Source organism: Crocuta crocuta, unplaced genomic scaffold (assembly GCF_008692635.1).
Source record: "Crocuta crocuta isolate KB4526 unplaced genomic scaffold, BGI_CrCroc_1.0 scaffold10, whole genome shotgun sequence".
NCBI lineage: Eukaryota > Metazoa > Chordata > Mammalia > Carnivora > Hyaenidae > Crocuta > Crocuta crocuta.
In genome coordinates, this window is record NW_027527551.1 from 580,884 (window position 1) to 593,361 (window position 12,478).

The following is a 12,478-nucleotide window of genomic DNA, read 5'->3' on the forward strand; positions in this document are numbered from 1 at the left end:
CAGTTCCAATGTCTTAGAAAATACTGATATACATTCCCAGAAGCAGTTCAGAAACAGTGCTGTGTGGTAATAGTGTATTTATTGCACTTTTTAGGGCTTCCTTGAAGGTTATGGACTCCCAGTTAGCATATGGGAAAACAGCTGAAACAGTTAATTATAGTAAATTCTTCACTCATTTTAGAAAAAAATTGAGTAAAAAATTTTCTTGAACTATTTCTAAACTTTTTGATTAAATACTGTTTCTATAAGCCTAAAACTTTTAGTAGCTATTTATTCATTTAAAAAAATAAACCATATTTGTCAGCTACGCTATCCTGAATCCTCTAAAATTTATAAAAAAATAAAACAAAAATAAAATGTAAATAAAAAACCTTAAAAATAAAAAGCAAAATAAAACAAACAATAATGGAGAGGTATGGTGGTTTAATCATACATAGAAAAACTATTTCAAGTGTATTTAAAACACAGTAACTTTTACACACATATTGGGATATATCCTATGGACAAAAAGAACTGCAAGCAAATGCATCTTAAGTTTTCTGTAGTAACTGCACTGTTATAATTGTTAAGAATTTTAATAATATTGGTATTGATTTGAAACTCTAGGTTAAAATGAAATTTTTAATTTTATTAATATCATTAGGAACCAAGAAAAAAGATACAAATATAAAAATCAAAGAAATAAAAATTGTAATGTTATTTTCAATTAGGGGCGCCTGCGTGGCTTAGTCAATTAAGTGTCTTGGTTTCAGCTCCGGTCATGATCTCATAGTTCATGGGTTCAAGTCCCACATTGGGCTGCACACTGACAGTGCAGAGCTGCCTGGGATTCTTTCTCTTTCCTTCTCTCTGCCCCTCTTATGCATGCTCCTTCTCTTCCCCTCTCTCTGAAAATAAATAAACTTTAAAAAAAAGTTATTTTAAATTTCAGTTAGAAATGTCAGCATGAACTAAAATGATGTATTTTCTCTTTTAAAAATGTTCTGTGGCACCTGGGTGGCTCAGTTGGTTAAATAATCAACTCTTGATTTTGGCTCAGGTCATGATCTTGCTGCTAGTGGGTTTGAGCCCTGTGTCAGGCTCCATACTGACAACGTGGAGCCTACTTAGGATTCTCTCTCTTTTCTCTTTCTGCCCCTCCTCCCACTCACACATGCACACAAGTGTGTGCACTCTCTCTCTCTGAATAAACTTAATAAGCTTTATCCACTGAAAAGGTCTAGAAACACACCAACAGTTGAGTACTCCTGAAACAAAGATCATGATCTCTAAATACCATTTCCTGCCAAAAGAAACCAAGAGTCCTTTAAGAAATGGCTAATTATGGGTGTGAGACAGAAAATTTACCAGATGATCTTGAAATATCTTCTTGTACCAGACTTGTACTGCGATGTATTAAAAATGTAATCTGTGTTTCTATTTCTTCTTACATTATCCTATATTCTGCTATCACATTTCTGTATTTAGGGGTTTCCTGTGTTATCTGGTACATAGATACTCAAAAATATTAGAGCCTGATTATGAATTATAGTTTTTAACACTATAAAGTATATTTTGCTGTGTTAATGACTTTTAACCTGGATCCTACTTTGTTTGTGGAGATTGCAACCCTGCTTTCTTAATTTTTCTATTTGCCTGTGATGGTTTTGCACATCCCTTCATTTTTAACTTTTGAATCACTGTGTTCTAGATGTGTCTCTTATACACACCACAGAATGGGTTTTGCTTCAGGAAGCCACTTGAAAATCTTTTTCTTCTAATAGGTGAGTTAAACCCATTTATATTTATTGATATGACTGATATATTTGAATTGTGTGTTCTTTTATAATTACCACTTTATTATTCATACTTACTCTTTTTTCCCTGTAGCTGTTATTATTATTAGTTTTTAAAGCTTTCTTTTGGTATTTAGGAAGATTTGCATTTTTTTGTTCTAACTGTTACCTTCATATGCTGCATGTTTGTTTATGTGTATGTATTTTAGAGAATCTTAAATCTATTTTTTTATTTAACCTTTTGCTATCTGGATTGCTCACTTTACGTGGTATCCTAGAACAGCCACTTAATACTTATACAATAGGGAATGATCTTATTCTATTTTCCCCTCCTCTCTTCCCTCATTTTTAGTTTTATTCTTTCTACTTTGTCAGAATATATAATAATCACACCCAATCCCCACAACTGTTTTAGTTTTGGATCTACAATTAAATGTATTAAATTCTCACTAAGAACTTCCTAAATTCTTTCATGTTCAAAACTGTTTATCACTCTGATACTTGAAGGACAGGATTACTAGCTTAAACTTTGTTTCCTTGAGTTTAGTGTTTATTTTTGAAAGAGAGAGCGCGCGCGCGCACACACGTGCGTGCCTGTGGGGGAGGGGCAGAGAGGAAGGGAAACACAGAATCTGAAACTGGCTCCAGTCTCTGAGGTGTCAGCACAGAGCCTGACACGGGGCTCCAACTCCGGAATGGCAAGATCATGACGTGAGTCGAAGTCAGATGCGTTTAACTGACTGAGCCACCGAGGCTCCCCTCCTTGAGTTTTTTAAAAGGGTATTCTACCATAGTTTTCCTTGGTATATTGTTCTTGAGAAGTCTGATGTGAGCCTAATTTTTTTTTTTTAATAATAAAGTCATCTCCTGCTCACTCCATATCCCAGAAGGCAGAAAATAAGTTGTCTTCGAAGTCTATATTTTCACTAGTCCTTAAAATCTAATAGTTTCTGACTTGGAGTTCATTGTTCTGATCAATCTGTCCACGGTGATCAATTTTTCTCTTATTTCTGAAAAGTTGCCTTGAATTGTAGTTTAATCATCAGTTCTGTTCTACTGATTTTTCTTCTGCAGCGACTCTAATTATAAATGTTAGGTCTTCCTTTGCCTATGCTGCATTTCATACACTTTCTTTCTCAAGCTTGTTAATTCTTTCTGCATCTCATTTTCATTCTTTTGTTTGTTTTCCTTCCTTTTATCAATGCCTCTTACATCAATACCCCTATTAGCATGTCCACAAGTTTATTCTTTATTTGGTTGGAGTACTTTAATAGTTTCCCAAAACTTCCAGGGAAGATAGTGAAGTAGGGGGATCCTCAGCTCACCTCATCCTGCGGACACAGAGAGATAACATCCATATCAGTATAAATAGCCCAGAAAATGACCTGAAGACTGGCAGATCAGACTCTCTACAGCTAACTGTAGGGAAGAAGCCATATCAAAGAGGGTAGGAAAAGTGGAGATGTGGTTGACAACCAAACTGACTGGGAGACTGTGGGAAGAAGTGATGCCACAGGAACAGAAACAAGAGAGGAGAAGACACCTCATCAGGCACCCGAGGCATGGGAGACCTGTACCGGGAAGAAGAAAATCCTCATAACATATGGCTTTGGAAACCACAGGGTTTTAACATTTGAGTTCTTAACTAAAATCCATGGAGCTTAAAAACTGGAATTCTAAAACTCGGTGGGCTTTGCACTGGGAGAGCCACAGCATGACAGAACCTGAGTCCCTGCTCTAAAAGAGGGTATAAGAGAGGCGCCTGGGTGGCTCAGTCGGTTAAGCGTCCAACTTCGGCTCAGGTCATGATCTCACAGCTCGTGATTTCAAGCCCCGCATCGGGCTCTGTGCTGACAGCTCAGACCCTGGAGCCTCCTTCCAATTCTGTGTCTCCCTCCAGCTCTCTCTCTCTCTCTCTTAAAAATAAATAAAACATCAAAAAATTAAAAAAATAAAAGAGAGTATAAGAAAGAACCCAACTTACAGATTAGAAGCAACAGTTTGAAAACCACCAGGGAAGATTCATTTACAAATCTCAGAATGTATGCTGGAGTGGTAGGGATTTTCAGGAAACTTCTCAAAGAACAAAAGAGCCAGAGGGTGCATTTTCCCTCCTCCTCCCCACAGCCTAGATATAGGAACATCTGGGGGAACCACTAGAAACATTCTCCAACTAGTCTGTAAACAGACTGCTCTCCTCTGGACCTGCCCTCCTCCCCAACAGATCCTAAGCAGGAGTCCATCCAAAGCAGTGCCACAAGTGTGGCAGCGTGCAAATGTGCAAGCAGCCCAGCAGGGGCCAGCACCACTCCTGCCTTAAAGAAAGGGGAAGACAACCACACACACCAGTCCCACGGCAACCCCAGCAGTGGGTAGGGGCCAGACGTGGTCTGACTGTAGGTCCCACCCACCTCCTTCTCAGAGGACAACACAGAGATAGCACCCTGCAGTTTAGTGATACTGCATCTCTGACAAACACCTAGTCTAACTCAAATCAAGCCCAAGGTAGCCGCAGACTGGTTGGTCCCTTACCAACACAGGGACCAAACCCTGTCTGTAATAGGCAAAGAGAGCCTTGCAGAAGCCCGGACTGAAGACAAATGTGGCTCAGCCACAACAGTAGGACACAGGCAACATACTCAGCAGACACCCCCGGAGTGAACAAGGGACACTGCAGGGCACTATAGGACTGTTCATAAGGTCACTACTTTCAAGAGCAGGAGACATAGCTGAATTACCTAACACATAGAAACAGAGTTAGTCTAAATGAGGAGACAAAAGAATACGTTCCAAATAAAAGAATAGGACAAAAAATAGCAAAAGAGCTAATAAATGAAGTAGAGATAAGTAATATGCCTGCTAGAGAATTTAAAGTAATGGTCATAAAGATACTCACTGGACTTCAGAAAAGAGTGGAGGACTCCAGTGAGAACCTCAACAAAGAGAAAACATAAAAAAGAACAAGTCAGAGATGAACTCAATAACTGAAATCCAGAATACACTGGAGAGAATAAACGGTACACTATAGGAGCAGAAGATGGATCAGTGGCCTGGAGGACAGAGTGATGAAAAACAATCAAGACACATAGTAATTAAAATGGCAAAAAGTAGTAGTAAAGAGAGAATTTTATAAGCAGTAAGAGAAAACAGTTACATACAAGGGAAACCCATAAGGCGATCAGCTGACTTTTTTTGTTTTTGGCAAAAACATTGCAGGTTAGAAGGGAATGACATAATATATTCAAAGTATTGAAAGAAAAAACCTGACAGCTAAGCAACGGTGACATTCAGAAGAGGAGACAAAGAATGTTCCAGACAAACAAGAATTAAAGGAATTCATCACCAGGGGTGCCTGGGTGGCTCAGGAGGTTAAATATCCAACTTCGACTTCGACTTCGGCTCAAGTCATGATCTCACGGTTTGTGGGTTCCCGCATCGGGCTCTGTGCTGACAGCTCAGAGCCTGGAGCCTGCTTCGGATTCTGTGTCTCCCTCTCTCTCTGACTCTCCCCTGTTCATGCTGTCTCTCTCTCTTTCTCAAAAAGAAATAAAACATTAAAAAAATTATCAAAAGGAATTCATCACCACTAAACCAGTCTTATAAGAAATGTTAACGGGGACTCTGGAAAGGAAAGACCACAAGAAAAGTAGGAAGCATAAAAGCAGTAAAATTAAGTATATCTATAAAAATCAGTCAAGGGATTCACAACATAAAAGGATGCAAAGTATGACACCATATACCTAAAACATGGGAGAGGGTGAGGAGTAAAAATTTAGTGCTTTTAGAATGGTTTCAAATTTTAGGGGCCATCAACTTAATATAGATTTCTATATACATAAGAAATTATACATACATAAATCTAATGGTAACCACAAATCAAAAACCAGTAATAGGCAAATTATGAAGCGAAAGGAATCTAAGTATATTACTAATGAAAGCCAGCAAACTGTGAGAGAAGAGAACAAGAAAGGAACAGAGAAGAACTATAAAAACCATAAAACCAGTAACAAAATGGCAATACGGGGGCACCTGAGTGGCTCATTTGATTAAACATCAGACTTCGGCTCAGGTTATGATCTCACGGTTCATGAGTTCAAGCCCTGCACAGGACTCTAGGTGCTGTCAGCTCAGGGCCTGGTGCCTGCTTCAGATTCTGTGTCACCTTCTCTCTGCCCCTCCCCTGCTCATGCTCTGTCTCTCTCTCTCAAAAATAAACATTAAAAAAAATTAAAACAAAATGGCAATACATACATACCTATCAACAATTACTTTGAAAGTAAACATACTAAAGGCTCCAATAAAAGACACTGGGTAATAGAATGGATAAAAAAAAAAAAAAGCAATACTCATCTATGTGCTGCCTACAAGAAACTCATTTCAGACCTAAAGACACATGCAGGCTGAAAGTGAACTGATAGAAATACATTTATCATGCAAATAGAAGTGAAAAAGAAAGCTGGATAGCAATACTTACAATCAGACAAAACCGATTTTAAAACAAAGACTGACAAGAGTCAAAGAAGGACACTACATAATCATAAAAGGAACAATCCAGCAAGATTTAACATTGTAAATATTTATGTACCCAGCATGGGAGTACCCAAATAGATAAAGCGGCTAATAACAAACATAATGGAAGTAACTGACAGTAATACAATAATAATGGGAGATTTTAACACCCCACATACAATAATGGATAGATCATCCAAACAGAAAGGTAACAGGGAAATAATGGCTTTGGATGACACATTGGATCAGGTAGATCTAACAAGTTATACTCATAACATTCCATGAAAAAAACAGCAGAATACACATTCTTTTCCAGTGCATGGGGAACATTCTCCAGAATAGATAATGTGTTGGGACACAAAACAGGTTTCAACAAATTAAAAAAGTCTAAAGTCATGTATTTTTTCTGACTACAATGTCATAAAACTAGAAATAAACCACAAGAAAAGATTTGGAAATAACACAAATACAAGCAGGCTAAATAACATGACATTAAAAAAATGGATGGGTCAACCAAGAAATCAAAGAGAAAATCAAATAAACACATGGAGGCAAATGAAAATGAAAACACAATCAAAACCTCTGGGAGGCAGCAAAATCTGTTCTAAGAGGGAAGTTTATAGTAATACAAATCTACCTCAAGAAACAAGAAAAATCTCAAATAAGCAACTTAACCTTTCATCTAAAGGAGCCAGAAAAAGGACAACAAACAAAACCCAAAACCAATAGAAGGAAGGAAGGAAATAATAAGGATTAAAGCAGAAATAAACAAAATAGAAACTAAAAACAAGAAATAAAAACAAAAAACCCAACAACCCCCCCCCCAAATACAAACAAATCTCCCAAAAACAATAACAAAAACTGAACAGATCAATGAAACCAGGAGCTGGTTCTTTAAAAAGAGAAATAAAATTGATAAACTTTTAGCCAAACTTACCGTTAAAAAAAAAGACTCAAATAAGCAAAATCAGAAATGAAAGAGAAATAACAACCAAAGCCATAGAAATACAAAAGATCATAAGAGAACATTATGAAAAATATATGCCAACAAATTGGGCAACATAGAAAAAATGGCTTAGTTTCTAGAAGCACATAACCTCCCAAAACAAAATCAGGAAGAAACAGAAAATTTGAACAGACTGATTTCTAGCAGTGAAATTGAATCAGTATTCAAAAAAGTTCCAACAAACAAAAGTCCAGGACCAGATAGCTTCACAGGTGAATTCTAACAAACACTTAAAGAAGAATTAATATATGTTTCTCTCAAACTATTCCAAAAAATAGAAGAGGAAGGAAAGCTTCCAAATTCAGCCTAAGAGGCCAGCATCACCCTGATACCAAAACCAGATAAAAGTGTCGTTTGTAAAGACACTACAAAAAAAGACAACTACAGACCAATATCTCTGATGAGCATAGATGCAAAAATCTTCAATAAAATATTAGTAAACTATATATTAAAAATATCATTCACCATGATCAAGTGGGATTTACTTCCAAGATGCAAGACTGGTTCAACATTCATGAATCAATGTGATACATCACATTAATAAAAGATAAAAACCATATGATTATTTCAACAGATGCAGAAAAAGCACTTGACAAAGCACAAGATCCATTCATGATAAAAATCCTCAACAAACTAGGTGTAGAGGAAACATACCTCAACATAATAAAGGCCTTATGTGAAAAACCCACAGCTAACATCATACTTGATGGTGAAAACTGAGAGCTTTCCCCCTAAGACCAGGAACAAGACAAGAATGTCCGTTTTCCCCACTGTCCTTCAATGTAGCACGGAAGTCCTAGCCACAGCAGACAAGAAAAACAAGCTAAAGGCATCCAAACTGGTGATAAAGAAGCAAACATCCACTATTTGTGTATGACATAATACTACATATAGATAACTCTAAGGACTCCACCAAAAAACTATCAGAACTGATAAATGAATTCAGTAAGGTCAAAGGATACAAAATCCATATACAGAAATCCATTGTATTTCTATACACTAATAATAAAGTAACAGAAAGAGAAATGCATATAACAATCTCATTTACTATTGCTTCAAAAATAATAAAAACCTAGGAATAAACTTAACCATGGAGGTACAAGACCTGTACTCTGAAAACTATAAAACACTGATAAAAGAAATTACATATGGCACAAAGAAATGGAAAGAGACTCCATGGTCATGGAGTGGGAGGACAAATAGTGTTAAAATATCTCTACCACCTAATCTGCAGATTTAATGATATGTCTCTCAAAATACCAACAGCATTTTTCACAGAACTCGAACAAATAATTCTCAAATTTTTATGGAACCACAATAACCAAATAGCCAAAGCAATGCTGGAAAGGAAGAACAAAACTGGCGTTATCACAACCCCAGATTTCAAGATATACTAAAAGCTGTAGTAATTAAAACACTATGATATTGGTTAAAAAAGATGAACACATACATAGATGAATGGAACAGAATAGGAAGACCAGAAATAAACCCATGATTATACTGTCAATTAATCTATGACAAAAGAGGCAAGAATACCCAATAGGAAAAAGTCTCTTCAACAAATGGTGGTGGGAAAACTGGACAGCTACATGCGAAAGAATAAAACTGTACCACTCTTTTATACCATTCACAAAAATAAACTCAGAATGGATTAAAGATCTAAGTGTGAGACCAAAACCATAAAAATCCTAGCAGAGAGCGCACAGGTAGTAAGTAATTTCTCTGACATTGGTGATAGCAATGTTTCTCTATGTACATCTCCTAAGGCAAGGGAAACAAAAGTAAAAACCAACTATTGGGATTATACCAAAATAAAAAGCTTCCACACAGCAAAGGAAACAATCAACAAAAAGACAACCTAGCAAATGGGAGAAGATATTTGCAAATGGTATATCTGATAAGAGGTTAGTATCCAAAATATATAAAGAACTTACAACTCAACACCAAAAAACTAAATTATCTAATTAAAAAATGAGCAGAAGACATGAACAGACATTTCTCCAAAGACATGCATATGGCCAACAGACACATGAAAAGATGCTCAACATCACTAACCAGTAAGGAAATGCAATCAAAACCACCTGTCAAAATGGCTAAAATAAAAAACGCAGGAAACAATAAATGCTGGCAAAGATGCAGAGAAAAATGAACCCCCACGTACTGTTGATGGGAATGCAAACTGGTGCAACTACTGTGAAAAACAGCATGGAGATTCCTCAAAAAGTTAAAAATAGAATTACCATATGAACCCCTAATTCCACTACTGGTTACATAGCCAAAGAATAAGAAAACACAAATTTGAAGATATATGCAGCTCTATGTTTACTGTAGCATTTTTTTTTTTTTACAATAGTCAAGATATAGAAGCAACCCAAGTGCATTGGTGATAGATAAATGGATAAAGACGTCACACACACACACACACACACACACACACACGAATATTACTCAGCCATAAAAAGGAATGAAATCTTGTCATTTGCATAATATGGATGGATCTAGTGAGTATAATGCTAAGTGAAATAAGGGAAAAAAATACTATATGATTTCACTCATATGTGGAATGTAAGAAACAGAACAAAGAAACAAAGGAAAAAGGAGACAAACCAAAAAACAGACTCTTAAATATAGAGAACTGATGGATACCAAAGGGGAGGTGGGTGGGAGTATGGGTGAAAGAGGTGAATGGGACTAAGAGTATACTTAGTAGGATGAGCTCTGAGTAATGTGCAGAATTGCTGAATCATTATATTCAACAATACACACCAGAAGCTAACACACCACTGCACATTAGGAGTGGTGGTGGGTGAGTGGGTATTGAACCTGTGTGCCTCATTTCTCTTTAATTTCTTTTTTTTTTTTTTAAATGTTTTATTTATTTCTAGGAGAGAGAGAGAGACAGCGTGAGCAGGGGAGGGTCAGAGAGAGAGGGAGTCACAGACTGAAACAGGCTCCAGGCTCTGAGCTGGCAGTCAGCACAGAGCCCGACGCGGGGCTTGAACCCATGAACCGTGAGATCATGACCCAAGCGAAAGTCGGACGCTTAACCAACTAAGCCACCCAGGCGCCCCTCATTTCTCTTTAATTTCTACAGCAGTACCCTTATTTTCTCCTTACATCCTCCTTTCCTCTCACTGTGATGGCTCCAAGGGGCCTGTATCTCCTTTCCCAGGAGCAATGTTTCTCTAATACTGCTAGTGGCCTCTCTCTTTCACACACCTTTCCTATAGCTACCGCCATGAATTCCTAAGTCCCAGGCCTGTGTTTGTATTTTCTCAGCTGTGTGGGGGATGTTTTCTTTCTGAGGGTCATTTTGTTTGTGCTTCGTTATAAACCTCTGATTCCTTTCCTCTCTTCACTATCTCTTAAGCCTCTCCTTGCCCTTCTCTCCAGACTTAAGAGGTTTGTAGCAGTGAGAGAACTATCATAACTTATTGTTTCTTTACATACAAGTAATTTAAAATTCATGGTATTATCTATGTTATAGTAATGCTAAAGGTGTGAGTTATATATGGGCTATGTGTATGCGTGCATGTGTGAGTCAGTGAGTGGTGTGTGTGTGCGTGTGTGTGTGTTCCTTTTCAATCTTACGGCTTTTGGGGAGGATGTGTGGGTTTACATATAGACAGCTGCCATGATCTTCCAGACCCAAAAGCTTATGTGATGTAATCCTTCAAGTAATTTTTTTTTTTAAATATTTTTATTTATTTCTAGGAGAGAGAGACAGCGTGAACAGGGGAGGGTCAGAGAGAGAGGGAGTCACAGACTGAAACAGGCTCCAGGCTCTGAGCTGGCAGTCAGCACATAGCCCGACGCGGGGCACGAACCCACGAACCGCGAGATCATGACCTAAGCGAAAGTCGACGCTTAACCGACTAAGCCACCCAGGCGCCCCAACCTTCAAGTAATCTTAAAAGATAGCTGTAATTACCTCAGTTTTACAAATAAGTAAGCTGAGTCTTGGTGAAACTAAAAAACTTGCCCAAAGACACATAGCTAAATATGAGAACCAAGATTCTAACCAAACTTTGATTCCAACGTCCATCTAAGCTCTTTCTACTATACCACACAACCTTCTCAAATAAGAAAAATCCCTTTTCAGTACTCTCCCCAAGAAATACAGGCTATTTAGTTGTGTTGATAATTTGAAAATAAGTAATTTGGGAGATTTTATATTGACAATATATTATGAGACAAACCAGAGCCAACCATGCCTCTCCATAAAAATCACAGAAGTAAAAAAGCAGAGTGAAAAATAGTAAAATTATAGCAAACATCTGCACTCCTAACTCTTTTCCTCTCTATAGCCTAATCTATATACACCTGTATTCTATTGCTAGCTGTTTTGGGGTTTTTCCCAAGTTTTAAAAACTACCAGTGCGCTATCAAATATTGTATCATCTTTCTGATTCAGGCCTCTGTCTTGAACTTCAGACCCAAATATTCAAGTGCTAACTAGTAGACAGATCAACAAATAGTCCTGGAACACACTAGGTTCCTCCTGGAAAACAAAAGGGAACACAAACTTTTTCCTCAACCTGTATTCCCCATTAAATGGTGTGCTGACAGGATTTAGCTCGTCACTCAAGATGCAACTCTGGGAGTCATCCAAAATGCCTCTTTCTCGAATGCTTTTTATAACTGGACATTAACCACTGTTTATTGTATCTCCTAAATCACCCTCAAATTCATCCCATATTCATTGGGCCCACAGTCTAAGTCCATACTCTTATCATTTCTATTCATTTCATTTTAGGAACTTCCTATCTAAATGTAGTCTCCCTAGCTTCAACGGTCATCACCACTACCAAAAGACTGCTCACAAGTATGTGTATATATAAGTTACACACACACACTCACAAATTCCCCTAACTCACTCTCTTCTTTTTAGAAACTCAATCCATCTTTTACAGAGTTGTCAGAGAACCTTTCTAAAATACCACAAATCATGTTATTCAAATACTTAAATTCCTTAACGGCTCCTCACTGCCTACCAAATGAATTATGAGTTTCTTAGGAGGATTTATAAACTCATGATCTTTCCTTTTCTATCTCTTCACATACCTGATGCTACATTAGGTATTTATTTATCTAAATAATATCTGCATATCTACCACAAAACAGGCTCTCTGTTGTACTCCAGTGATACGTAAGATAATGCTGATGGTCCCTGTGCTTTCCATGTCAA

General features: G+C 37.4%; 1 protein-coding gene across 1 annotated transcript in view; it reads right to left on the minus strand.

Annotated features, from left to right (window-relative positions):
- Window positions 1-12,478, minus strand: part of DDHD1 (DDHD domain containing 1) — a 116,732-nt gene that overhangs the window by 58,234 nt on the left and 46,020 nt on the right. The window lies entirely within an intron of this gene.